General features: G+C 36.3%; 1 protein-coding gene across 8 annotated transcripts in view; it reads right to left on the bottom strand.

The window, feature by feature from the left end:
* The window catches only part of FAF1 (Fas associated factor 1), a 487148-nt gene that overhangs the window by 155933 nt on the left and 306932 nt on the right, over positions 1-24283 (bottom strand). The window lies entirely within an intron of this gene.

The following is a 24283-nucleotide window of genomic DNA, read 5'->3' as shown; positions in this document are numbered from 1 at the left end:
TCATATGGTAAGAGTATATGTTTAGTTTTCTAAGAAACTACCAAATTGCATTCCAAAATGGCTGTAACATTTTGCATCCCTACCAATAGCGAATGAGAGTTCCTATTGCTCCACATCCTTACCAGCATTTGGTGGTGTCAGTGGTCTGGAACTTCGTCATTTAATAGGTGTTTTTTGTTTGTTTGTTTTGTTTTAAGTTGGGGGAGGTAGGGGCAGAGGAAGAGGGAGTGAATTTTTTTTAAAGATTTTATTTATTTGAGAGAGAGAGAGAGCACAAGCAGGAGGAGGGGCAGAGGCAGAGAGAGAGAGGAACAAGCAACTTCCTGCCAAGCACGGAGCCCGATGCAGGGCTCGATCCCAGGACCCTGAGATCATGACGTGAGCGGAAGTCAGATGCTTAACTGACTGAGCCATCCAGGTGCCCTGGGAGAGAGAGAATCTTAAGCAGGCTCCACTTCCAGCATGGAGCCTGATGCGGGGCTCAATCTCACAACCCTGAGATCATGACCTGAGCCAAAAGCAAGAGTCAGATGCTTAACAGACTGAGCCACCCAGGCACCTTAATAGGTAGTTTTTAAATTTGCATTTCCCTGCTGACATGATGTGCAGCATTTTTTCATATGCTTATTTGCCATCTGTATATCTTCTTTGGTAAGATGTCTGTTAAGGTCTTTGGCTCGTTTTTAAATTGAGTTGTTCATTTTCTTGTTGAGTTTTAAGAGTTCCTCAAATATTTTAGATAAAAATCCCTTCTCAGATGTATCTTTTATAGATCTTTTCTGCCAATTTGTGGCTTATCTTCTGACTCTCCTGAAAGCAAGGACTTCTAAAGTCTGAGTGTCTTGAGTTCAAATTCACTTCTGGTAGTTATTGTTCTATTATTTACTCCAATCAATATTTCCTATCTCAAACTTCAGCTTCTTCTACAAAAATGGGTAATATTTCCTTTCCTAAAATGCCTTCCATAAGATGGCTAATATGAGAATAGATTTGTAAAACAGTAGATATCCCATTAGTTAGTAAATACTCTTAAGGCCTATTTGAAGTTTTTTTTTTTTCTTATAGAAAGTATTTAGTATTTTCTTAGGAACATACTAATTATGTCAATGATTCTCAAAATGTGGGGTATAGACACAGGGTTCTTGACATCCTTTTAGGGGTTCCACGAGGTCAAAATCATTTTCATAATAATATTTAGATGGTATTTGACTTTTTCACTGTTTTTACACTGACAGTGAAAAAGCAATGGTGGGCAAACTGTTGGTACCTTAACACAAATCAAGGTAGTGACACCAAACTGTGTGAAAGTCTCCACTGCCAAACTCACTGTAAAAATGCCAGTTTAACTTAAGAATGTTCCTGCTGAATCAGTAAAAAATATTACTTTTAATTAAACTTGACTCTCGAGTACACCTCTTTTAATATTCTCTATGTGACAAATGGGAAGTATGTATAAAACTCTTGCTGCATGAAGAAGTATGATGGTTGTGTTGAGGAAAAAGCACTTGTGTAACTGTTTGACTTGTGTGCTGAACAAACTAGTTTTTTCATAGAACACTATGATTACTGAAATGACTGGCAGGCAAACTATGGTTATTTGGATTTAAGTAGTATTTGACAGGATTTTCTTCCAAAATGAATTAAGCAAGCCTGTTACTTTAAGGAACAGGTCTGGGAGTATTAACTGCCCATGACGAAATTTGAGCTTTCAAGTAAAAATTAAAATTCTGGAAAACTTATCAGCCACCAAAAATATAAAGCTTCCTAATGCTTAAAGACTTTACTTCCCCCCCCACTTTTTTTTAAGATTTTGGTTGTGTGGTTTTTTTTTTTAAAGATTTTATTTATTCATTTAACAGAGAGACAGTGAGAGAGGGAACACAAGCAGGGGGAGTGGGAGAGGAAGAAGCAGGCTTTCCACTGAAGCAGGGAGCCTGACACGGGGCTCAATCCCAGGACCCCGAGATCATGACCTGAGCCAAAGGCAGAAGCTTAATGACTGAGCCACCCAGATGCCCTTAAAGATTTTGTTTTTAAGTAATCTCTACACCCAACATGGGGCTTGAACCCACAATCCTGAGATCAAGAGTCACATGCTCCACCAACTGAACCAGCTAGGCACCCCCTTAAAGACTTTTCTGATGAGGTCCGTGGTGATATTAACAGGTTTATATATATATATGGAATAGGTTACTGTTAGAAAATCTGTATAACTCAGAGGATCAATACTCTCCAAGTGAACAATGAATACATGATGTTATAAAATTATGCACTGGTAAAGGATCTATTTAAAGTGCAAGACAAATCAATGGATCTTACTGTGACAGTACAAAAAGTATATTGATATGGCTGCAGATTCCCTATCAAAACTAACATTTAGAAAACTATCACTTTGAGTTCTGGTTTAGTATCAAAGAAGAATATCCACAATGATCTGAAAAGACTATTAAAATACTCCTCCCTGTTATCAAACTCAACACCCAAAGAACAAATAATCCAATCAAGAAATGGGCAGAAGACATGAACAGACAATTTTCCAAGGAAGACATCCAAATGTCCAACAGACACATGAAAAAGTGCTCAACATCACTTGTCATCAGGGAAATCCAAATCAAAACCTGAGATACCACCTCACACTAGTTAGAATGGCTAAAATTAAGAAATGACAGATGTTGGCAAAGATGCAGAGAAAGGGGAACCCTCCTACACTGTTGGTGGGAATGCAATCTGGTGCAACCACTCTGGAAAACAGTATGGAGGTTCCTCAAAAAGTTGAAAATAGAGCTACCGTATGACCCAGCAACTGCACTACTGGATATTTACCCCAAAGATACAAATGTAGTGATCTGAAGGGGTACGAGCACCCCAATGTTTATAGCAGCAATGTCCACAATAGCCAAACTATGGAAAGAGCCAAGATGTCCATCAACAGATGAATGGATAAAGAAGATGTGATACACACACACACACACAATGGAATATTATGCAGCCATCAAAAGGAATGAAATCTTGCCATTTGCAATGACGTGGATGGAACTAGAGGATATTATGCTAAGAGAAATGAGTCAATCAGACTAAGACAAGTATCATATAATCTCACTGATATGAGGAATTCTTAATCTTAGGAAACAAACTGAAGTTTGCTGGAGTGGTGGGGGGGGTGGGAGGGATGGAGTAGCTGGGTGATGGACATTGGGGAGGGTATGTGCTATGGTGAGTGCTGTGAATTGTGTAAGACTGATGAATAACATACGTGTACCTCTGAAACAAGTAACACATTAGATGTTAAAAAAAGAAGACGATAGTAGGAAGGGAAAAATGAAGGGGGGGAAATTGGAGGGGAGACGAACCATAAGAGACTATGGGCTCTGAGAAACAAACTGAGGCTTTTAGAGGGGAAGGGGGTGGGGGGATGGGTTAGCCTGGTGATGGGTATTAAGGAGGGCATGTATTGAATGGAGCACTGGGTGTTATATGCAAACAATGAATCATGGAACACTACATCAAAAACTAATGATGTATGTTGACTAACATAACATAATAAAATAAAATTAAAAAAAATAAAATACTCCTCCCTGAGAGCAACCCACATGAATGACCTCTTAGATCCCTTCTAGCTCTTATGAACTATGATCCTAATGCATTACTAAGAAGATTCAGTTCAGCCACCCGCAGGATCCTTGCCCCGCATGTGATACACTTAGTAACACAACCTAAAAATTATAAATCTATTGCTTCACTATTTATATCTTCTTAAAAAGATTTTGTTTATTTATTTGAAGAGAGAGACAGAGCACGTGCCCATGAATAGGGGGAGGGGCAGAGGGAGAAGCAGACTCCCCGCTAAGCAGGGAGCTGAAGGCAAATGTTTAACTGACTGAGCCACCCAGGTGCCCCATACAGCTTTTAAAAATTAGTTTGTAAAATACAACTGCCTTGTGTTTTAAAAAATAATATTAATATAAGAAAAAAAATTAAAACCATATTTCAAGTTCGTCACCATCCTGACCAAGGCAGTGGCATGGTTCCATCTAGGAACCTAGTTCCATCTAGGTTTGGGAGTCTTACTGGGCATCAGCATTGAATACAATCATTGTAGTACAATGAAGATACACACACACATATCACTGAGTATTACTTTATTGAGGTACAACTGACCTACAATAACCTGTACACATTTTGAAATATATAATTTGATATGGTTTGGAATATATATACAAATACCCATGAAATCACTCAGTAGTTTTAAAAAATACTTTAATAATAATTGCTATTATTGAGAGCTTAATACATACTGGTATCATGTGTGTGCTTTATATGCATTACTCCACTTAACTGTTACAATAACCCTGCTTGATAGGTATTATTATAATCCCCATTTTAAAAGATAAGAATACTGAGCCTTACATAGATTAAGAAGCTTGCCCAAGGTCACACAGCTACTGAGTAGTGAGCCAAAACTCAAACTCAGAAAGCTTTATCTCAGTGGCATTTAGAAATAATTCAATCAAACAACTATTAAGGCCCTACTATATGTTGTCTGAGGGACTGATAAACAATAATTAATTTCTTTGGCTTAATCAAAATAGCTATTCCTGGATACCATCAATTTGTCAAGTACTATATTTTAAGTGCTTAATATATATCTACCATATATGATAATCCTGCAAATTAAAGATAAACATGAATGCACAGATCACAAAACAGCCTTGGAGGGGTAGAATAACTTGTCTAAGATTAATTAACTACTAAGTGGCAAACCAGATTTTATTCCAAAAGCCATGGAGTTTTAACTACATCACACATTTCTAACCAACCCAAAGCTTTTTATAAATAAGAAGCCCTGAAGATAACTGCTGGATCACCCCCTTTAAAATTTTCAGATGCTCTTCAGCTAGACAGATTAAAGCAGTTAGAAGCCAAACTGAATCATGAGGCTGAAGTTTCATTTACTGCCAACCAGAGTGCAAATCAAAAAACCTTATTTATTCAAAATCCAAGTTTTTTTTTTTTTAAATCACTTATGTGTTAGAAAAGTCACAGAGCTTTAATTTGTGGCAGGTTGAAGCAAGCTTATTAAGAATGTTAGTTACCAAATGCACATCCACTTGTCTGGACTAGCCCACTGCCACATTCTTGTAGCAGGGTTAAATAGCAGTTTAGTTACCTCATTAAAAAAAAAAAAAGGCACACTGTTAAAAAGGAAGTGACTAATAATAATCTGGAACCAATGGAACAGGATATTATAAGACATGTGGAGGTCAAGATCAGTTATCTACAAAACTCTTGTGTAAACAGCTTAAAAACTGTGTTCTCTCCCTGGCCTTGCTGTATTAGAGTCCTCAACTGATTTGGCAAGCTGGTAAGGTTTAATGAAATAAATACCAACAGTAGCAAATTCTGAGACTTTCTGCTGTGTACAAAAACAAGAATGCTATCATGCAAGCAACCAGAGTTGAAAAAAACAAGGATGGCTGCTGTAGATGGCTTCATTTTAGACTCATAAGGTATTAGAGTTGGAAGGGTCTTTGAATTCATCGATTGCTGATATCCCAACAAGCAGACCACAAGATCTTTTTTTTTTTTTTTTTTTTTAAGAAGGCACCGAACCCAGCGTGGAACCCAAAGCAGGGCTTGAACTCACATGAGATCAGGAGTTGGGTGCTTAACCAACTGAGCAACCCAAGAGCCCCAGAGACCACAGATCTTTAAGTCTTAGCTGAGTTAAGTGCTGCCACCATACTATATCCATCAAGCATCCCTTGCTCCATTCAAAGCTAGTAATGGGACTCCCCTGAAAGTTTATCATCAGCCTACTCTGAAGCATCTTCTATCAGTAGCCCCCATCATCTCTAATAGATTCCAAATGAAAGGTAGTTTCTTCTCACAAGAAGATCTAGTCTAATACTACTATTTAAGTGGAAACTGAGACATAGAGAGGTAAAGTTGCTTGCCCCAAGTCACAGCTTAATGATAGCACAAGTATGTTCTCTTGACTCTTAACCTGTTCATCAAAGATGTTATAGGTAGTTGCAAACTACTATATTTTATTTTAATTATCACAAATTTCTAAAAAAAATTTTTTAGGAAATATATATGAAAATAATTTAAAATGCTCCTGACTTGTTTTCTTGTTTGTTTCTTTTAATCTAACAGATACATGAAAAGATGTTCAACATGATTAATCATCAGAGAAATGTAAATCAAAATCACAATGAGATACCATCTCACACCAGTCAGAATGGCTAGTATCAAAAAGACAAAAAATAACAAGTGTTGGCAAGGAAGTGGAGAAAAGGGAACCCTTGTGCATTGTTGATGGGAATGTAAATTGGTACAGCTACTGTGGAAAACTGTATGGAGTTTCCTCAAAACAAAAAACCAAAAACCTAAAAATAGAAATACCTTATGATCCAGTAATTCTACTTCTTGGTATATACCCAAAGAAAATGAAAACACTAATTTGAAAAAATATAGGCACCCCAATGTTTATTGCAGCATTATTTACAATAGCCAAGATATGAAAGCAACCTAAGTGTCCCTCAATAGGTGGATGGATAAAGGAGATGTGGTAAATATATATACAATGGAATATCAGTCATAAAATAGAATGTAATCTTGCCATTTGCAACATGAATAGCCTAGAGGGTATTACACTAAGTGAAATATATCAGACAGAGAAAGACAAATACCATATGATTTCACTTACACATGGAATCTAAAACACAGAACAAAGGAACAAACAACAAAGAAAAACAGATTCATAAATACAGAGAACTAGTGGTTGCCAGAAGGGAGGGGAGTAGGGCGATGGCTGAAAATAGGTAAAGAGGATAAAGAGGTAAAAACTTCAGTTATGAAATAAATAAATCACAGGGATGAAAAGTACAGCATAGGGAATACAGTCAATAATATTGTAATAACTTTGTATGGTGACAGACAGTAATTACACTTACCATGGTGAGCATTTTGTAATGTATATAATTGTACACCTGAAATTAAATGTCAACTATACTTCAATTAAAAATTTAAGAAAAAACAAAAAAGAAAAAAGGAATTTCAAATAAATAATGATTTGAGACTGATCTTTGAGGAAATGATTGTCAAAATAAATAGCATTTCCTAATGCAGTGGTATGCAGAAATGCCTTAGCGAAGCAACGTATTTGTGGCATTCTTGGATAACCACATTTTCAATTATAAGCTATATAAGCTGGGCATCTTCTTGGGTCCTCAGTGAACATTTGCAAAGGACAATTTTCAATAAAAAAAATTGCATTAAAATATTTTTTATTTACTTTGGTTCCATCTAACCAATAGTTAGTGTCATAAGTTACATGTGAATATTCCCAAGATGTGAACTGTAGCTTTGACAAGTTGTAAATTCTACATAACATACTTAAACTGTCTTTTGTACAAAGAATAAATTTATTAAAAGTTTTGAAAATATTTTTAAAAATATGTTGGGATTTTTGAAAATAAGGAGAATCACCTGATGATACTTTTACACATTACAACTGCCTACCTTCATACTTCCCTGCACTGGTCCAACATTATCCAGCATTCTATCAAAGAGAGGTTGCTCAACACAAAAGTTTTCTTTTTTAAAGTCTTCTATTGCATCCCAGCTCCTAAAACTAGACTATACCATAAGGAGATAAAAATTTACCCACTGCAGCAGAATTAAGCAAATTTCTAAAAAGATACACTTTTATAAAGCTAAATATATAGACAATAACAACATTCTTGCATTTCATTATTTGATTCCAGTGAGTACACTAGACGAGCTTCTGAAGTACTTCAGAATACTAGAGTACTTCTGAACATTAAGTTATATAAGAATATAGCCCTATCAGACCAGCCTAACGCTGCCTACTGGCATAATTTCTCTCATACCTATTTACCGAGAATGGTTAGGTTTATCTCTACAGAGATACAAGCTCAGGCAGGCAGACTAGTTATTATTTGCAAGACAACTTTAAGCCAAAGAAGCTATTTCATCTGAATCAAGAGTTCTGTTTTAAAGTCTGCTACTTTGCACAGGGGCCACTAATCCATGCTGTGAATTAAAATGGCACTTGTCTCTCAGTTCCAATCTCTAGAGCTGGCTCATTTAATTGCTTATGAGCACCCTCTGGTGGAGGGCAGAAAAGAGAAAAGAACCTCTTAAAAAAATCCACTGCTTCTGAAACCCACCAGACAGGTGAGGGGAAAGAAAGTAATCTGAAACGTGCAGATTTCTCTTTAACTTGCCCTTCTTCCCCATAATTACTTATAATTTAGAACTAGTTGCTGAGTAAGTTATATGAACTATATAGTTACCCAAAGTCTATAACTTAATTATGCAATAAACATTTAAGTTCCCATTATGTGAGGCACTTGGATAAAGATAACCTGGCCTTGGATCCTGGCTTTGATATTTAATACATTTCCCAGGGAAGCTGCTTGATCTCATAAGACCCCCCCCCACTTTCCTCATCTGAGTAATGGGAATAATATCTTTATTGATAGCCTTAAAAAGATGGGAAGTAAATAAGTGCCAAGCATAGTGGACTTAATTTTGCAACTAAAACAACAACAACAAAAAGTACACACTTCAGCTTTGGTTTTTTGTCAGAAGAAAGGATTATTGGGGCGCCTGGGTGGCTCAGTCATTAAGCGTCTGCCTTGGGCTCAGGTCATGATCCCAGAGTCCTGGGATCGAGCCCCGCATGGGGCTCCCTGCTCCTCCCTCTCCCACTCCCCCTGCTTGTGTTCCCTCTCTCCTATCTCTCTCTCTGTGTCAAATAAATAAATTTAAAAAAAAAGAAAGGATTATCATATAGGTGTTTTCAGATGCAATGCCCAATTATTTCTGTCTTTAAGAATTTAAGCCTAGATGACAGTATTGATATCAGATAAGTGTTTAATAACACCTTATGTCAACTACATTTAACTTAATTGATATGTGTTCTGAAATATACACAGAACAGCCTAATGTACTACTTAAAACTTTTCCACATCAAAGGTATCCATAAGATGTGGACTAATACATAATAAAATATTCTCTTCCTAGGTGAACAAGCTAAGCTTACTTAGGGGTTTCTGATCTACTCTCAAGACCTTGTATGACATTCTTCTAAGTATCACCCAGTCTTTAAAGTCTTCTATTGCATCCCAGCTCCTAAAACTAGACTATACCATAAGGAGATAAAAATTTGAATCTAAGAATCTAAAAATTTGAATTTAAGAAGACTTAAAAAAGTCTCTAATATTATAAACAGTTTCTCTTTCGATGAGTATGTTTGTTGAGATATATTTTGGCTCTGAGTGAACCTAAGAGCCCATCTCTGACAATTCACTACCTGTTTATGACAGATTTTTTTTTAAGATTTTATTTATTTATTTGAGAGAGATAGCGAGAGAGATCACAGAGGCAGAGGTAGAACAGACTCGCCTCTGAGCAGGGAGCCCAATGCGGGGGCTTGATCCCAGGACCCTGAGATCATGACCTGAGTTGAAGGCAGCCGCTTAACCGACTGAGCCACCCAGGCGCCCCATGACAGATTTTATAAGGATATTTTACAAGGGATGTCCAAAAGTGGAAACTTGTGACAGGTTTCCCATTTAATTCCTATGAGATTAATTTAACCAAGATTGAAGGAGAGGAAAACAGCCTGCGGGGAGTAGTGGGGGGGAGGGCAGGGGAGAGGAAAGAAGTGCTCCTATCTGCTGCAGTGACTGTGGGAGACTAGTTAAGCCTACTAAGGACTTCCAGCTTAAATACATTTAACTAGCCCATACGCTGCTACTCCTCTTTTGTCACCACCATTAAAGCAAATCAAGTATTGTTCTTTTATGTCTTAAGGCTGCATGGTGCCCTTTTAAGACTTTCTCCCATCAATGCTGCCTATGATATGATTCCATGTGTATAAAAATATGGGAGGGCTAATACACTGAAAAAACACTGTACATAGATAAAAGGATGTGGATTAAAATTCTAACTCTGCCTCTTACTGTGTGACCTTGATCAACACTCTTCTCTTAGCTTCATGACCTGTAAAATGAAAACAAACACGACTAGGTGATTTCTAAGTTCCTTTATCTCACTCTGAACAAATCTTTCAAGGCCACTGCCTACCCATCTTTCCAGCTATTATCCCTCACTACTTTTTTGTACTGTATACACATTTGTTTGTTCAATGAACCAAAAATATGCCTTGCACTTATCTACTCCTAGGCTTTTGCTCATGCCATTATTCTTACCTGGGTTTCCCTCCCCATTCTTTTCTACCTGTTTCATAGGTATGTTAGGATCATATGAAAAAGTGAAAGCACTTCTTCCAACCTCAGCTCAGTCACGTTCCTTAAGGCCCCTATAACCTCCTAATCTCAAAATTTTGTTTTCTAAAATAGCTGGTATCATTTAAAAATAATTTTTTTAAAGTAAGCTCTAAGCCCAATATGGGACTTGAACCCACAATCTTGAGATCAAGAGTCACACGCTCCACCAACTGAGCCAGCCAGGTGCCCCAAAAACCACCTGGTATCTTTCAGTAGTCAATCATACCTCGTGAAACTTGGCCAAATCTTCCAGAAATAAACATCTTTTAGTCAGCCAGTTCCTGAGGGGAGGACCAGAATCCCAGGTGAGAACTGAGTAGGAGGCAGTGGGGATTTTATAAACAGAAGTCTTACATGGGTAGATCAGGGTCTGGAATAAAGGGATGAAAAGCTTGGCCCAGGAATTGGACCCGACTGAAGGAAGGGCCAAATATCTAGGAATCAAAGCTCTGTTATCCTACATTTGTGGAAGTCTGTCCAGGCCCTAGCCTTTTATGCCATTTCTGTCACTGGGGAAGAGGTAGCCCCTAAGGCAGCAATACTGTTTCAATGGGTGCAATGGATTGGGGGACCTGCTGTTCTAGGAGACAAAAGAGAGAGAGTGTCCCAATGAATAAGGAAGGAATCTCACTCCCCAAAATGCACTCCCCTGTCTCCTGAATCATTTACATTTGTAACAAGGAAGTTTCTGGGGAAACCTGTGTCACCATAAGACAGTTTCTTTGGTAATCATTGTCACTGTACTTCCTCAGAGAGGTATAAAAGCATAGTGATTATGAACTTGAACTCCAAAGTCACACTGCCAGTATTTGAAATCCTGACTCTGCTGGCTAATAGCTGTATGACTTTAGACAATTCTCTTAACTTCTCAGTTCCTCAATTCCCTCCTCTGTAAAGTTTCTAAGTCATAAGATTGTTGAGGATTAAAAAGTGTGTGTGTGTGTTTGTGTGTGTGATATATATACATATGGTAGGGATTTTGCTGTAAAACTCTGGGGAGTAGACAGAGTACTAACTCTGTCTTAAGTAGAGTACAAAATGTAACTTTATTCATTCACTTAACTAATAGTTACTGAGCATCCACGAGGAAATCAGCTGAGTGCTAGGGATACAGCCAATGGCGAACAGTTTCTCTTTCGATGAAGTTAATAACCACTGGTTTGTGAATCACGTATACCCGTGTTAGCTCTATTTTACCTTGTACAGCTGGTCCTTGTTATCCCTTTAGTGAGAATGTACCTGGCATATTTGTCAAGTCCCATTCCACAGAAAAAAAAAATGAGGTTCTTATTTTTGACCCAAGATCACAAAGCTAATAAATACAGCAGAGTCAGGACTAACATACTGACTCCTACCTAATCTTTTTTTTTTTTTTTTTTTAATGACATCACCTCCACTTTAAATGTGAACCAACCTGGCTAGCTTGTTAAGCCTCTAATTTATTGGGTGTGGGGACATGGTAAAGTTAAATTATGAAAAAAACTTAAAAGTCTCCAGATATCATCAGATCACCTGAAATCATAACTCTATTTCAAGCCAAAGAAAGGTGATGAAAGAAATAAAGAGAGTATATGTTGCAAAATTTCAACTATTTTTTTGCACAGTTAGCTTCTAAAGCCTGGACATTTGTAAAGAAAAATCATACTTTAAGTCATCCATACTTCTCAGGTCAGGCAAACATAGTCATTATGTCATGTGAATTATTTTTAAGTAAGTTTTTTAAGTATACTTTAAAAATACTACCGTCAAAGAAAATGACAATGGCTGGTGCTTAGAAAGCAGACTGGAAAAAGGCTTATCAAATCTTCCACTCAAGAAATACAGTACTCTTATATCTGTCCAAGGAAGTATTTGCAGCAGTGTTGTTATGATGACCTGCAGTTCATTCAGCTCATTCACATATATCATCCTGTTTCATATGGGTCAGTCCAATACTCTGAACACTTTTCAAAGTAACTGAAAACCAAACTCTCAAACATTAATTGTGAAAGTATTCTTTCCAAGAAGATAATGCAATTTTCTATACAATACTTGAGAGTTCATACCATAATGGCTTACCAAAACAAGATGAAAAAAACAAAACTTTTGTTAACAAAACTACTTAAACAAATACCAAAAAGAAACCACATGTTAAAGTAAAAACAAATGCCTGTCTTCCAACAATTTATATTTTGTGATAATTATTATTGTTGTTATTGTTTAATTAGGCTTATAAAAATCTCTCTTGAAAGGTATTTAGCAGTTTAGGTTAAACGGGTAAAAAATCTATCTTGGGTGCAGTGTGTTCAGGTTATAAAAGCACCAGTGCTTATTTTATCTCCCCACAAAGTGTTGCTGAGATAATTACTGCTGACAGCTTTATTCAAGGTTCATTTCACTTTTTCTGCTATTTTTCTCTGGTTAGAAGTTCAACAGAGCCCATGGGAAGCCACACCCCTCACACCTGTTAGGCTTCTTCATGTTACGGAGGGCCAGTATGGACATGTCACTTCAAATTAGCATTGGACCAGGGTGCTAACTGTGACAATTACTTATCACAGGTTTAACTAAAAAAAAAAAAAAAAAAAAAAAAGTTTCTAATTCAACCACAAAAACAGTGTCACAGAATGTAATTTCAACCTGCAAAAGCAGGTTGCACAAAGAACATTCAGAGAGCAGCAGAAAAGGTTCCCAGGGTCGAGCTTTGTACTGTATCTGAATTATGTAGGAATGCTCTGCAACTGAACATTTCCTTTAAAACAAAACCAAACCAAAAAAGTAAACAAGGAAGAGCCAGCAATTATACTTTAACAGTGGGCCTAAGTTTTCTTCATGGTTCTCTCTCAAGCTTGAATATGTGATTCATTTTGTTGATTCTTTTTGTGTCATGTAACTAATTCAATAATGAAATTTCCAGTTAAAGCAGCTACTTCCAGATTTACCAAAGGAATATATAGCTTTAAAACCAGGTAGGAAGGAAGCATTAATTCTCTAATATTTGTGTTTTTTTCCATTTACAAACCAGAAAATTATCATTAGAGAGGGCAAACATTAACATAAAAAGGAAAAACTTCACACTCTTAAATGTGTTTTAAGCTAGTTATTATAAGCCTCTCTGTTTCAAGTGCTAAATAAACTCAGAATTATGCCACCTCTGAAAGACCTGGGATGGTTGGAGGTGGTTAATATGGACTGCTGTGAGGCTAATTGTGGATCTTGAGTTAATTACTCTCCCCTGATAGGGGATTTTAAAAATAAATAAAATGGTCTTTTATTCTATTTTTACTTCGATTTGTATTCAAGGAAACACTGAATGATGATGGCTAAACTCTGGATACTTCACTATTTGCTGCTATTATTTAGATGAAGTTCCAGAAAGTCTAGGAAATAAACATGTCCATATCATAATCAGTGCTAATATGCACTAGCAAAGCAACAATGAATGGATCTGTATTCATCAAAACATGCACAATTTGACTAACAAATGCCTAGTGTCCATTACCTGGTCAAAGTTAAAAGGAATTCAGTGTTGTTTCACAAACACAAACACAAACACATATGCATACACACACCAATAACTTGGCTGAAGGCTGTAAATCAGAGCTTGTAGAAACTAGCTTTGAAACAGAATCTAGAAGTATTAAACACTCATGAAAAGCAAAGGACAAAATAATGACACTGAGCAGGAATTCAGCAGAAGAAAGTAATTCCTTGTTTACAGAAAACCACATCCATTGATGAATCCATTGTAATTTTGGTATGGCAACATAATTTCAGTATCTTAATATTTCCACAAAATTTTAAAACCATCTTGTACATGGATAGTGCATTAGAAATGCAGAATTTTTCTCAAGCCAAAATACAGAAGGGGTAACTTATGAAAAAGGCCCTCAAGGTATTTTTCTTCATTTTTCTAACATTTAGAAAGTCATCTATTAACAAAAACATATAAAGTCAACATGAAAATATTGATTATAAGAACCCAGGATCTTATCAAGACAAGCCTTTTGCTTTATTCTATAATAACATATTCACAGAAAATCAAGACAAAATCTCTGGTCAGAAGGTGCTTTTACCTCAAGCTGGCTCCTCATTTTAAGTTTGATAAAGAGGTTCCCTTGTGGAAAATCTCATTGTTTTAGAGAGCTACAGTAGTAATCAGTGGTGACTTTAGCTCATCATAATGACAGAATCTTCAAATATGCAGGGATACATCTCAAACCTGCTTTGTATGCATAAAGAGTACGAACCAGCCATTTGGCACATATCTAGTCAATAGTGGGATGCCATTTACCCCACAATACTATGGAACTCTTTGGACAGCAAACATAGGAGCTCTGGATATTTTTCCAGCAGCATCTAATTCCTTGGCAAAACTCAGGCAGTTATGCTAACAGCTTTGGTTGTACCACAAGGACATAGTGCTGCTGTGCATCTTGTTACGGCTTTTCCTCCCGGGAAAAACAGAGTCTGAATATCAAGTTAGGCACAGCCCATAAATAGGTGCTATCTAGAAACTAGGCAAAAAACAATTTCACCTCGATGGGTAATCCATGCTTGGCCCATTCCAATCCTGTGATTCTTCTGCTCAACTCCTACGCCCTTACTGTGAACCTTGATAATTCTTGGTTTGTGGTTCAACTTTGCCTATGTCTCTGTGTAGGTATTTGACCCTAAGGCCCTTAAGGACACAACCTGAATCTTGTATTCTCATTTTTAGCCTGCATAGGGCTTAGCAGGTTACTTTGATAGGCCTGCCACATAATGTCTATTACTTTAATTTACATGAGTACTTTGCCTACTTTCCTTGCCAACGTAAGATATGAAAGATACTTGTAATTTTCTAGAGAAATATTTACCTGCCTAGAAAAAAAAAAAGCCTGGAAACCACTCCAAAGTGAGATAAGAAATACTAAAAGTATCATCAGAGTGCTGATTGACCTCTGCGTCTGAGTGAAAAGCGTTAAGGACCAAAAGGATTCTGACATAATTCTGACAGGTTAAATGTGATTCAGTAGTAACAGATGACCTGAAACCACCAGTCAAAATAAGCAAAATATAGACCATCAAATTCAACATCAACATTATTTGAACTTAAACATTTTCATTTTTTGATAAAGCATACTATTCTTTCATATTTAATGTTTCTGTATAATTATCTTCAAATTCTAATGCATTTCATCTCTATGGATTTCATAGGAATTAGAGTATTCAAATGTCATTTCAACTCTACTTTGTAAAATGTGATGGCTCAAATTTATGAGGATATAAAATATGGCTAATAAAAATGTTTTCAGGGCGCCTGGATGGCTCAGATGGTTAAGCGTCTGCCTTCGGCTCAGGTCATGATCCCAGGATCCTGGGATCGAGTCCCACATCGGGCTCCCTGCTCCTTGGGAGCCTGCTTCTCCCACCGTTTCTCTCTCTCTCTCTCTCTCTCCCTCTGTCTCTCATGAATAAATAAATAAAATCTTAAAAAAAAAATAAAAATGTTTTCAGTTAGGTAGAAAAACTATCCAGTAATGTATACTATGCATAAAAATACCCTAATACGCTGTAAATTACATATCACCTAGGAGTAATAATACATAAGCATTATTTTACTATTGTATTTTTTAGGACTCACACTGATAAATACAAAAACCAGTAAGTTCTCTAGATCTCTCTAGATACATGTGCATGTGTTTAGTCGCTGGTTCAACTGGGTTCTTGTACACACACACACACACACACACACACACACACACGAATAATCTTTTGTATTAAGAAATGGTAAAATCCTCAAATCCAATAATCTTTCAAAAATATTTTGACACATGATAAAATAATGCTTTATTCCTGATTCAAGCACGCTTTAGTGGGCAAATTCATACCTGCAGCGCTTATTTTATGTCAATGCCAAGAAAAAAATATAAAATGAAAGTTGTGCTAAAGTGTTAACTCTTTAAAATAAGCAGTAATCATTTCTGTGTGCTAATTATAAACCTTATTTTCCAAATACTAATCAACCTGTTAACTTTGAGCTGAATAGACTTACTGAAAAGTAGTACAGTAAAGGGAAAAAAAGGAAATTTTAATGTGAGATAACAAAAGTTTTTAGTGAACTAATTCATTTTTAGTGAAAATTTTTTTTCCAGAAGCTAGGAATAAATCATTTTATACATTATTTTGATCAACACACAGTAATGTCAAAAACACTTCTTCAAAGCAAACCAAAGTATCTGGAGATCTCTCAGCAAAGTGGGAGCAAGAAATGATGAGAAAAAAAGCTTTATTTTTTGAAAAACGCTAGTAAGATTGTCATTCAGGAGTTGCATATTATTTGAATTTTACCCATTTTTAGTTGATTCATTTGTTAAAGACTTATGCATTAGAATTGTATAGAATCAAAGAATTTTAGAGTTAGGGGAAACCTTGGAGTTGGGGGTGGGAAAGATGATGGAGAGAAGAGATGATTCCAATATTTTTTAGGCATTTACTTACTATGTACCAGGCACTTTAAATTCCTCCACCAACTTCCCATTAACAAAGGGTTCTATGAGGTAGGTATTATTACCCCTGTTTCAGGAAACAGAAGTCCCGAGAGACTAATTGCCCCTAGTGGGGTTGAGATTTAATTCTAATTCAAGTTGCTCTAAGTCTAGAATGTATATCTGTTCACCCATATGAAAGAAACTAACTTTTATTTAGCCAGGCAATCCATATTCATTAATGCATTCCATCCTAAAGTTGCTAATATTCCCATATGACAGATGAGGAAACACAGACTTAATAAAATTAGTAAATCTGTCTAAAGCTACTTTAAGATCTTCTAATTACATGTTCACATGTACGTTTTCTAATATAACTCATTTGTCTGCTAAGGAAACCAAAGTCCAGAGGACTTAACATAACTTGCCTAAGGTCAAACAGGTGGCAAGTTCAGAGGAGAGACTCTGAGCTGGGCCTATTTGCTTCCATGTATCATACTCTTTTTTCCCCACACTTTGTCATTCAAGATATTCACACATTTCATCACCGCCTAACCCAAGAGCCTCCTAAATGGTGATGTCATATGAAATCTTCCCCAGCTAAAATGACATTCAAACTTATTTGACATAATTATGATAACATCACTCAAACTTAACCTTTTCCAATTTCCTAACACTAAAACTTTTACTCAGTTATGGCCTGGGAGGAAAAAATACTATGCTATAGCCAGTCTTGGGTGGAAGTCTGCTTAGGAAAGAAGGATAACAAAAGCATCTTCTTTGTTTTGCCAACGCAGGAGGCATTCACTAAGGTGGGCTCCTGGGGGCTTAAGAACCAGTAGGCTGCCATTTTGTACATACAAAGGCAGCTCAGAGACAAGTGGCAGTGATCAACTCTCTACCAGAGGGGGATGTCCTTGGGAATACTGTGAGGAGAAGGGAATATGGCTCCTCTGGGGAACCTTTGAGAGTATAGCTATGTATATCTGGAAGCAGTGGTAGTCCCAATTGGGCCCGACTGAGAGGCAGCCTGGAGTTTCTTGCAGATTCTACTCTTATTCCCCAAATCCTCTCCTATGACCTCATCATCTTCGACTTTCTAAGTCCATATTGTACCATACTCTACACCCTAGGCTCATTAATATCATCTTCTCCTACATCATGACCCTGCTGCTCTTACCATCTCCCAACTACACTGAGTCTGTATTGAGTTTCATTCCCTCAGAGCCTAAAGTATCAGCTAGCTCAACAGACAGACCAAGCCTAAACCAACCCCTACCAAGTAAAGAGCACTTGAAGGCTTTGCTAAATGATATTCTTTCATTTTTATTGTGGTATTTAAGGGACAATGTTCCATTTTGACTGTACTTTAGAAAGTTTCAGAAATTTTGGCCCAGGCTGAAAAAATTCTCACAGATCAGAAGATAAATGGCATTGTGGTGGTACAGCCAAACAGAAAGGTCATGTGGTTCCATTGGAGGTATTCTGGTAGTCAAGTCAGAAGAACTGGATTCTTGTCCAGACTCTGCAACGTTATTACTTTCTAGTGTTCTTACCAAAGTCATTTACCTCTCTGAATCTCAGTTTCTTTATTTATAAGGGAAAAACAGTAGCTCTTCTGCCTGATTAAAAGATTATGAAAGAGGGGAGCCTGGGTGGCATTGTCAGTTAAGTGTTCAACTCCTGGTTTTAGCTCAGGTCATGATCTCAGGGTCGTGAGATCAAGCCCCAAATTAGGCTCCACGCTCAACACGGAGTTTGCTAAAGATTCTCTCTCCCTACCCTCTGCCCCCCTCCAAAATAAATAATTTTTTTAAAAAATTACAAAACAAAAATGAGTTCATCTACATGAAACAACTTCAAAACTGAAAAACAGATGGTTTTATTCCTTCAACATTTACTAGGCTCATCCTATGCACTACATAACATTAGCATTATCTTAACTTTTCATATATATTCACCTTGATTGCCTTACAGGATCTCAAAGTAAAATTCAAGTGCCATATAGTAAGTAGATATGCAAAAAAAAATCTGTTAAGCTGATCTTGATGACACAATAAGAACCTTAACTAGCCAAGTCAAATGCATTGTAAATCCTCCCTCTACACAGTCCCAAGATCCTGCAGCTGACCTCAGTCGTAAGAACAATGGTAGAAGGAATCCACTATACAACATGAATTTGACCCCACACATCTTTTCACTTTAAAGTCTGGCCATTCTTCATTTCTTCTAGTCGCTCTTCTCCTTTAATCACCCTGTCACTAAATATCAAGTATATGTCTATAGATGGAGAGATAAACAGAATAGTATCACCGCTTTTGAAGGGTCTACAAACAAGTAGTGAAATGTACTTACACATAAGAAGTGTAAATAACTAATTTTACCAATGTGGTTAAGTCCCCTGATAGAACAAGAGGAGGAAATGCCTAACTTTGCCTGAAGACTTCAAGGGAAAATATCACAAAAGAGTGCCAGCTGAATCTAGAAAGGATAATTTGATTAAGGAGCAGGCCACAACGAGTGCAAGCACCTTAAAAGAAAAGGAAATGATATAAGCAATGGCAAAATGGCAAGAAAGAAGGCAACACGTCTAAGAAACAAGTAATTTAGTGTTGTTGGAGGACAGGTAAGGTACAAAATAGTGAGAGATACAGGTAGAAGGGGATAAGTCTAATCATGAAGAGTCATATATGTCCCATTAAGGAGCTTAGACATTATCCTATAGGCAATGAGAAAACCAGAGAGATTTGAAACAAGGGAATAATATGATGCAAATGCATCTAACAAAGATAATTACAATGAAGAAGGGAAGATGGACTGATAGAAGAGAAGGAGACCTGAAATAGGGAAATGGGAGAAAATGATGGGAACCTAAATGAACTATGGCAAGAATGATAGAATGACAGGGGAGACAGATCAATGGAACAAAAGAATGAGAACTGAAATAATAATTATTCTTGCCATTTGTTTGCATAATTCCAGTATTACAGCAAAATTTAAGAATTATAATCTACACTGCACCAAAAACTAATGATGTAATATATGGTGATTAACATAACAATAAAAAATTAAAAAAAAAAGAATTATAATCTATAGCAGCAAGAATCTATCTGCTTGGGTATAATGATATCAACTACTTAACTTCCTTAGGGTGTTAAATTTTAAGGTGTTTCCACATACAGAGTCTTGTTTTTACCTTACAACAATGTTGAGTAGTTGAAAGAATGGGAAATTGAGGCTCAGAAACATTTATTCATTCAACCAACATTTATTGAGCACCTACTCAAAGTATTAGATACACAATGGTGAATAAAAAATAGATATCTGTCCTTGTGGAGCTTACAGTTTAAAGTAGGAAATAATCACTTATATAAAATCACAACTGTGGTAAATGCAAAGAAAGACTGGCTTCCATGAAGAAATGGTTGAGTCAGAAGAATGAGTAAGAATTATAAAGCACAGATCTTGGGGGAGTATAACTGTTTCAGGTAGACAGAACAACATTTGTAAAGGCCCAATGATGGTACATTAGAAGAACTCAAAGAAGACCAGTGTAGCTAAAAAACAAGAGACAGTATAATAAAACATAAGACAACACTAAAGAAGCAAGCAGAAATCAGACTATGCAGGGTCTGGTGGGTTATGCTAATGATTTTGGTCTTTATTTGGGATTTAAATAGAGAGACTACTTGAGCATACACATATATTTTTTTAAAAAGAATAATCCTGATGTAGTATGAAGTGTAGACTTGAAGGGAAGGGAAAGTAGATACAAGAACCCAGTCTGTAGGCTTTTCCAATAGTCCAGATTCAAGAAATTGATGTCTTGTATTACGGTGGTGGCAGTGGAGATGGATAGAATTGAATGAATGGGATATATATAGTGCTAACATTGACAAGAACTGAATATTTGGACTAAAGTCAGCAAGGGAAAGAGAGGTACCCAGAGTAACTCCTATCTGACCTGTGAAACTGGATGGATAGTGATGCCATTAATGGAATCAGGGAACTTTAGAAGGGGACGGGGTATGGCCAGGGAAAAATATAATATCAACTTTGGTTATGTTGAATTTAAGGTACTATGTGACCTCTAAGAGGTGATAAGAAGGCTCTTCGGGAACTGACAGGAGAGGACTGGGCTAGAAATATAAATTTATTAATCACCACCACATGGATGACAACTTAAGCTATAGGTATGATGAGAATGCTTAGAAAGAACACACAAAATGAGACAAAATGAGTACATGGAACTATGCCCTAAGGAACTCAAATATTTAGTGATTGGGTAGAGAGAAGGATGAGCTTCCAAAGGAGACCAAAAAGGAAGGAACAGAGGCAGGGGAAAAACCAGGAGAGTATGGTATCCTGGGAGGCAAAGAAAGAGCATTCCAGGAAGGAGGAGTTTTCAACAGGATCTAATGCTGCTGAAAAGTAGTACTGAAAATAGTCCAGCAGTGGAAACTACCTAAATGCCTATCCCATCAATAGTAAAACAGATGAATAATGTGGAACATCTACATAATGGAGTATTAGAAAGCAATGAAAATGAATCAAATATAACTACATATAAGAATATGGATGAATCTCATAAACATAAGGTTAAAAAAAACGAAAGAAAAAGAGAAAGCAAAGAACGCATAAAGAAGACAAACAATATATACTATATGATTCCATTTATATATGTTGAAAGCCAGACAAAACTAATTTAGGGTCTTAGTTTTGGATGAAGGGGACCTGAGAGGGCTTTCTGGAATGTTGAAAATGTTCTCTTCCTTAGTCTGGATGCTGATTACATGAAGGTATTTACTTTATGAAAATTCATCAAGCTGTACATTTATGAGGTGTACAATTTTCTGAATGAATGTATTTCAATTAAAAGGTTTTTTTTTTCCTCTGTTAAGAAATCAAGCAGAGCTACGATGAGGATTGAGAGGTCAACTTGGTTTAGTAACATGGCAGTCAATGGTACCTCAAGAAAAGCTATTCCAGTGGGGAAATGGGTTGAAGGTGAAAGTGGTGTGAGGTGAGGAATCAGTCAAATAGAAAAAATGGAGATGGTAAATACAGGTAACTCTTTGAATTCTGGCTGCAAAAAGTAGGAGAGAAAGTAGCAGTTAAGGCCAGGGGAGGATTTGTTTTTATATATTTAAGTATATTTGTTTTTATGGTGTGTATATATGTGTTTCTTTTATGATGAGAGGCTTTTTGTGCTTAAATGTGGATAGAATATCCAGCACAATGACATTAGTTAAAATACTAAAGAAGAGATCATTGATAATGTATAGTTCTGAGAAGACAAATGGGAATGGGGTATAGAGCACAGGTATAGAGATGACCTTATACTCAGCTTAGATTAGAATCAATGTTTTCTGACCTCTAAATCCAGTGCTTCTCCTATACACAGTTACCTGATTTCAAAGTGTGGGATTAGTTAGTGGCAATATTCTAATGTTCAGTATAAAGGAGCTTCCAAGTTTTAATCCTGTCTCTGTCGACTTGGACAAGTTTTTAAATAACTAGCCATGGTATCTTCCTTCCGTGTTTAAAATGGCAATGACATTTAATATCATTTCTGGAGTTTTATGGATCAATTGGTAAACCCTCAGCTATTGGCATTAGAGATGAAAAAGGTCAGAATGATGATACCTTCTCTTTGAATGTTAAAAGCTTGTGAGTAAATAAAGTTGCCAATTGTCTATAGATCAATGAATCTAAAAGAAAGAGAAAGAATTGGTAGACATGGTACACACAGTGGTCATGCTTCCCAGTAAATTACAGAAAGATCTAGTTTCCATTTTCCACCTCACATTCCATAAAAGTAGAATTACTGACACAATGAATGTGGCATGCTCATCTGTGAACTGCTCCACAATGAAAAGAATGCCACGGTGAAGAACACAGATGACAGATAGGCTTTCTTTTTTTTTTAATTTAATTTTATTATGTGATGTTAGTCACAATTCAGTACATCATTAGTTTTTGATGTAGTGTTCCAGTGAATCATGGAACACAACAGACAGGCTTTCACAGATGTCCTGTCATTCATCTACCTCTGCTATTACAAGAGGCATACAATGTGGTAAGGCCATGAACTCTGTTCTACTTGGGTTCAAATGCCACTGCCACTTATTAATTATGAGGTCATATGAATATGCCTCAATATGCATGTTTGCGTATTGTTTGTGTAAAATGGAACAAACAATAAACTTCACCTCCTACGGTACTTAGAAAGATTGAGTTATATTATTATATACATTGCTAAGACTAGTACCTTGTGCATAGTATTTTTAAAGTACTACCTAATGTTATCATTCCTAGAGAGACAGGTCTAAGATGAGCTTAAGGAAAAGGGATCAATCTTATGGAACAAAACAAATTCTTTAAGGAAAATATCTGAATGTTCCTAATAGGTGAAGTTGGAGAACTATATAGGGAAGGAAAAATAAGAACTTGGGATTGAGGGTTCATAAGGAAATCCCTTTTGGTACAGTGGAAAGAAGCAGCCTTTAGAGTCAAACCTGGGCCAGGATCCCCTTCCTATGAGTTCTTCTCTGTGCATTGTTGGACAAGTTACTAAATGACTCTGAGCCTCAGTTCCTTCATGTGTGAATGAGGAATAATAACATCTACCTTTTAGAACTGATTAATGGGAATATTAGGAATAAAGTATATAAAGCCCCAGCAAGGTGCTTAGAACAAAGTAGGAAAAATGGATATCGTTCCTGTTATTACCATTTTTATTAATAACAAAAAGAATAATAATTACAGAGATGAAGAGATATGGTTACATTTCATCTAGACTTTTCTTTTCTTTTTTTTTTTTAATTTCCTAGGGGTCAAGTCACAAATGTATTCCACTTTTAGCTGTAACATTTTTTTTTAAATTATTTTTAAGTAATCTCTATGCCCAACATGGAGCTCGAACTCACAATTCTGAGATCAAGAGTTGCATGCTCTACTGCCTAAGCCAGCCAGGTACCCCAGTTTTAACATATTTTGTATTAAAATAACTAAACTTCAATTTTTGAAAGTTATTTTAAATGATCTTGCTGCAAAATCTGATGTCACACTGCAAAAGGCCAATTTTCATTAAATTATTTTTGAGTTTATAATCATCTGAAAATAGCCAAACATTATGATGAAATTTTTACTTCTGAATTCAGGGAACAAGTGATTAGTTAATAAAAAGAAACAATTCCCTGAATATAATAACTATTTTTAAACATGGAATCTTCATATTTTTCAAGACTATTATGCCCTTTTCCCTTACCCTACAGGTCTTATTTTTCTGGTTTGTTTGTTTGTTTTGTTTTTTGTTTTAGTAATAATTATAAGCTGGTATTTATCAGTTCTAAAACACTATGAGGGTGATACGGTCCTAAAGACCTTCTTAGTGGATAACTAAATTTTAAGAGATTCCTAAGTAGATAACCACAGCACAGAAAAGCATATCATATAATAGTACAACTCTTACAGATCTCTCTTCTCTCTTTCTCTTCTTTAATATAGCAA

The sequence above is a fragment of the Callorhinus ursinus genome, unplaced genomic scaffold (assembly GCF_003265705.2).
Source record: "Callorhinus ursinus isolate GAN/ISIS: 27379988/994484 unplaced genomic scaffold, GSC_fseal_2.0 scaffold9, whole genome shotgun sequence".
NCBI lineage: Eukaryota > Metazoa > Chordata > Mammalia > Carnivora > Otariidae > Callorhinus > Callorhinus ursinus.
The sequence above is the reverse complement of the archived record's forward strand: the minus strand, read 5'-3'. Positions and strand labels throughout refer to the sequence as shown.